Genomic DNA, 6361 nt, shown 5'->3' with positions numbered 1-6361 from the left:
TGAGCAATCCCAATCTTATTAATCTCTCACATGGAAATTGTTCTGTACCCCTTATCAATTGTGTTGCCTGTCTTTGTACTTTTTCCAATTCTAAGATAGCTTTTTTGGGGGAAACCAGAACAGCATGCAGTATTCAAGGTGTGGGCATACCATGTATTTACATAGTGGCATTATAATAGTTTCTGTGTTATCATCAATTCCTTTCCTGATCATCCCTAACATTGTTAGCTTTTTTGACTGCTGTTGCATACTGAGTGGATGTTTTCAGAGAACTATCCTCAATGACTCCAAGATCTCTTTCTTGAGTGGTAACGGTCAGGTTCAGATTAACTTTTTATGGGCCCGGCACCAAGCATATTTGTGGGCCCCACTGGCGAATGAAGGTGCCAGGAGCAAGAGCACAGTGGGCATGGTGGATTTGATTTAAATCATGATTTAAATCACTAGTCGGGAAGACTCGATTTAAACATGGTTTTCTACATAAAAGTGCATTCTTGTTGGTTGTTATAACCTTAATACATATTCTTCATAATTCAGAGATAGATGTTGGTTTCATTTTTAGAAGATACACACTATACATTTTTAAACTGATTTATTTTGAAAACTTCAGATGAGTTTTTGTCATAGCTTTCCTACTCAGATTTGAACCTTAGCGTTCATAACCTGAGAAGCTAGCATGAACCCTCTAAGATTAATTACCAGCTTAGATCTGATATCGCTGCCACCAGCCAATTTCCAGTGTTTGGCTCACTCTGGTCTCCCCAAAACCTTCCCTGGGGAACCCCCCCCAAGACTCAGATGCCCTGAGTCTACAACAAAGGGAGATAAACCATTCCCCCCACCTCTCTCCCACCACCGCAGCCTCACTGCCCTGACTCGCTGCACCCCCCTCACACACCACACACCAGCATCACACTTATGTTATTAACAGTACTACGGACCCTGTACTCTATTCTTCATGCACCATTCTCCTGCGTAGCATACATCGGCCAACTGCAAAATACATTCATTGGCTAAAATCATCCCCTGAATTTTAGTCACTTAACTCCTTAACTAGAGTATAATGCATTTCAACCTTCATATCCTCTTTCCACTTGCACAGCACAAGTACCTGAGTTACTCTTGCAAACTCTTGTCCAATGGATTAAAAGGACTGAGCCACTGGCAATACATCATTCACTTCATACGTAAAACTAAATCATGAAAATGAACTTACTTCCATTCCCATAATGGGACATAGGTTAAGGGATGCCACAAAGTAAAAAATTAAAGTTAGAAAAGGTTACAAAGCCAATAAAAGTGAAGACACAAATCTAAAAAGTCTAAAAACTCGTTATCTAGGCAAAGTACAGCCTTTAGTTCAAGTTTTAATCTCACCAATCTTCCTTCTTCCCAAAGCGCACGCCCAGGAGCTCGACTTTCCCCTCAACTCAAGGGACCGTTCATAGACACAAGAATCTGGCTTCCCTTTTCTTCCTAATTGAAAGAATCTTTGCCTAAGCAGGTTCCTCACGGCTATAATTCCAGATCCCAGGCAGAACTTCAACCCCACTTGCCACCTCTGTTGAGGGATCTATCTTTCTCAATACTTGCAAGGGTTATGTTTCGCCTTGGTGTTTTCCTAAGCGATGGATGCCAAAGATGGCTTCCTGTTACCTTTGCTTATATCTTCCAAAGTTCAAGTGACCCTGTTTCAGGAGGTAGGTTCCCTGCACAATGCCTCATAACACTGTTTTTTCCATTCCATTGTGGGCCTTCATCCCTTAACCCCGCGCCTGTAGAATGTAAGTTTTTGATTACCACCCCAGGCTTAATTTTACAATAACAGGAGACGAAGGTAAATAGCCTCTCATAACTAGGAGTACCGAATCCGCTCCATCCTGGTACAGACATCGCCCTCCTGTCACCATGGCACGAAGTAAGCCCCATAGCTTCTCACTCTTGCACTCCAGGCCCCAGACTGTTTGTGTGTGGATACAGACACCCCTCTAACTCTCGTAGCTTCCTAACTATCAGTAAGCTAACTACTCTATGACCTCAGCCAGACCATGGGCACACCCTGTTCAGCCATTTTCTGTGCGAGACAGCATCACTACCCGATACCTAAGCCTGGGCTTCTGCATTACAGTATATCCAACATAGCCATCATCTTATGGCGCTCTGAGAGCATACGCTACAGAATACATCTATTTATAGTAAAAAATATGGAACTAAGGGAACTGAGGCATCCACAACTCGAGTATTCAGAAAAAACATAAAGGACAAACCATTGGTAATTCCCCAATTCATCCAGTCACAAAAACTTGGAGGAGGGCCGAGCTCTCAGTGCAATGAGTATAGAGATGGAGGGGGTGATGAATGCAGGGCCTAATTAGGAGAACACAGGGAGCCAAGGTAAGGTACTCCTGCTTCAACTTGATAAAGACCTTTCTATAATTACCAATTAATATTGTACCTAAGCGCAGGGGGCACAGGGAGGTGTAAAGTGGAATTCTTAGTGTTTACATTTCACACAATTGCTTACCGTCTCACCAACACTTATGCTAGTGCTTGCGCGCAGTTGAAATCCAAGTACCAGCCCACCCCAACCCTTGCCCCACGGGACGCCCACCATAGCTCACGCCCCGCTGTGCTTTGCACCACACCTCACGCCCTGCCTTGCTCCAGTAAGCAGCATTCAGAGGACTATAATCTGCTACCTCAGATACCATGCCCCACCTAGTGCTCGATCTTCTGCCACCCTGGCCACTCCTGCCTCATCTCCCAAGGCGTGGGTAGAACCAATTCTCAGCACCACCCTACCTTAGCTACGCTGTGCCTCTTGTCCACTATGGCCCCTGCCGCCTCCAGCTGGGGATCAATCCCCCCTCACCTGGGCCACCATGCCGGTAGATTAGAGTTGGGCGCACACTCTTACAGGCCTTTTATAGAGCCTCTGGTTATTAAGTTTTTCTCTTCTCTTCCTTTCTTCCTATCTTTAGAGCCCTGTTGACCTCTCGAAGACTGTAACACAAGCCACTTGTAGTCCATCTATTTGATTAAGCTGTGTATTATGGTTTTATACTTTTAATTAATGTTTAAGGATTCCTGCTAGTAATTTAGATGAGAAACCTTTTACACATATGTCCGGGACATGATGACCTATGGTCTGTCTTGAGGAAAGAGACACGTCCATCTGGTCAGCATCTGAAAGATAGTTTTAAAGAATTATAAAAATACAACATTCACCAATTCTACATTCATCCAGATGGAATTGTCTACAGGAGGTAAATACCGCATCAAATTCATCAATTCCACAGAGATGACGACAAATTATAACCTGTTTTATCTCATCGGTAATGTTTCCAGACAAGCGAAAAAGATGTTTGACATTGTGGTAAATCTCGAGTTTGGCTATCTTAAATAGTTCATGGAAGTTAGCGAACTACAGCCTTAATGAGAGGTAATCCACACACAAGGTCTTTCGCTGACGTTATAGATTTAGGGATTAGGTTTAATCGTTTCTCTATCCTATCGCAAAACTGTTTCATCAGCTGCTTTCAGTCCTTAGAAGATACCCATGCACGAGATACTTTAGGTTTTGCAGTATCCTCTAGAACACTGTTTTAAAGTCATGTGGAATTTGTGTCGCAGAGCAAATACATGCCAAAAAATGTAGTAATAGCAAAAAAGTGTTGTTTAAAATAAAGTAAATAACTAGTATAGCACAGTGAGCAAATAAGCCGACCCCTACTCCGCCGCTAGCTAGGGTCACTGGCGTGGCGAGGCCTGGCAATGAATTGGCATTAGTACTACACAGTAAGTCAATCCTTAACCCTCTCCCTAATAAATGTCAGAAAAAAGTTTTTTCACAATAAAAGGCACCAAATGAAACTTAAAAAAGTCATTTTGCTGGACGGGATTGAGGCGAACGGGAATAAGAGTACCTCGGAAAGCGAAAAAGAGAAGAAAGTCATAGAAGAAGAGCAAATATGCATTTGAAAGCGCCCACAGCGGACATAAGGCCCGTTTGTTGAAAATAGTTCATGCTTTAGCCTGGTCGCTAGATAACGAAAAAACAAATTCCCAGAATAATCTGCTGAATGTGGTGCCATTGAACCGTGGATAACCCAATTTTAAAGTGTCTCTCCTCATCAGCGTGACGCGGAGTCTCCTCCTCCCTAAACACAAAGCCATGGCAATAACACAAAAGATCACCTCGCAAAAATAAGTTAATGAATACCAGAAATGTTTGAAATTGGCAGTAATGATTCACCTCTCAATGACGCTCAATAGAATAATATGCTAGTCAGATTACTTATTTGGGTAAAGGAAGATTATGAGCGCAAACAATGAGTCGATTTTATTTCGGTGATTAGTGAAGACTAATAAGAGCAAGCCAGTCCGCGGGCACCCTTTTCATCACCCCACCAAAATGCCCCAGTGCTGCGACTAATGACAAAGGTATTTCATCATAGGCTCTACTGCAGGACACTTGGCATTGACAGCACACCTCTTCCTACGGGCCCAGAAGCCCCCAGGGCAGGGCTTTAACTCTGGCTATTGGGTAGAAGCTTGAATTTATGCTCCAGTCTCTGAACTACCAGTCTAGAGCCAGACCAGCTCCTGCCTCTGCCCAGCTGCTAGCGGGCCACTGTGGACAGCCAGTAGGAGTATGGTTGTGCTTCCCCTGCAGTGACTAGGGCCGTGTGGCTTACCTGCATGAGCGTATGCGCGGAGCACCACAACAGGATAGGCAGCTTAACTGATGCTTTCGTTTTTCCCTGCCAAATAGCGGGTTAACAAAGAGGAGAAAACCCCAAGCTTCGTTAAGAAAGGACCGGACCTTGGGGAGAGAAGGCTAGGGTGTGCGGTCTTGGCGCCCCCTCTACACAAGCAGCACAGGAGGGGTTGAGCCCACGTCACCAGTCGTTTTCGGTCTAATGAAACTCCACCACCAGCAAGCCGCGCTGCGCCGTCCTGCGAGACACGGGAGTCAAAACCTAGCTTGGCAAGCGGCACGCGGTCCTGACAAACCACGACACATTATAACCAAGCGCGCAGGGCCCCGGGACTTCACCGAGGGACTTATATGAGAAAGCTCCCGACGTCAGCTCCGGCCGAGGCAGCTAGACCGTGCCTGCCCGGAAATGACCACCGCCCACTACCTGCGAATCGATGAGCGGTGATAGGAACAGCTCCTCGCCCGCGCCCTTCCCCACGTAGACAGGGACTCTGATCTGAGACGTGCCAATAAGTAGCCAGAGGAACACACTCCCCCCGAACCCTCCGCTGAGCCGATACCCTACGTGGGAACCCACTTGTGGAAGCTGATACGGGAACTACCAACCGCTCAACCTTCTAGGGCGCACGGCTCTCTCCCTCTTAACCAAAGCCCTTCACAGGAGGGTTATGTCGCCCACCCTCGGGGCCCCTTGGGGGGGTTTGGAAAAACCGTATGACCGTCTGGAGAGCAAGCAAGTCAGAAGGACCCACTCTTTCCTCCGCACCAAGGCATCTGCCGACCACACGATAATTTTCTTTTTCCTTCCCTTTACATAGGAGAAACCCTGGTTTTGTCGTTGCGACCTCTTTGTCTGTTCAGTATTTTCAAAAAACAAAGATAATCAGAGGGATTCATCCACCTCCAACACCGGCGGTAAGACTTTTCGGACCCGGACCTGACCCAGGCTACCGGAGTACGGCGGACTACCTAGCCCGGAACTGGGAGGAACCATTACGTAGCGACCCTGGCGGACACAGGTAGGGAGCGAAGGGGGAGGTGGAAGGTAGCCTGGGGGCCGAGCGTAGGACTGACTCTACAATTCAAGCGCCAAGAGGCTCCCGAGTACCGCACATGTGTGCCGACCACGATGCGATGCTGTCCAGTGTGTTTCGGTTTAAGGAATCCACCCCCCTCCCCGATCACTCTGTCAGTGTGTTCGGGCTTGATCCATATCCGTACTACGGCGACAGCCGCTACAAGCCCCGGAGGAGTGGGTGGGCCGCTTAGCCCCGTACCCGGGTGGCAAGAATCCCCCTTCGCCCCCACAAGCATAGGGTGCTAAGTCTAGGTGGACTGCTGCCGCATGTCCCAGAGGGCCGAGCCCTCTGACTGTTCGTTGGCTCTGCCCTGCCCAAAGGGCCGAGAGCCCTCTGGACTGTTTGTGGCTCTGGCGCCCTGCCCCCAAAGGGCCAGAGCCTAGGGACTAGTGGTTTGTGCCCGACGTATCCGGGACGCCGCGACTTCGCTGTGATCAGACCGACCGGAACAAGTGGACCGTAGACCTGAAGGGACGAACGACAGTCCCGTCTCCAGGAGGTTGAGCCCCGGCCATCACAAAATCAGACCGATTTCAAAACTTAAGGCAGGAATATTGTC

This window comes from Chelonoidis abingdonii, chromosome 16, assembly GCF_003597395.2.
Source record: "Chelonoidis abingdonii isolate Lonesome George chromosome 16, CheloAbing_2.0, whole genome shotgun sequence".
NCBI lineage: Eukaryota > Metazoa > Chordata > Testudines > Testudinidae > Chelonoidis > Chelonoidis abingdonii.
Note: the sequence above shows the minus strand (reverse complement) of the source record.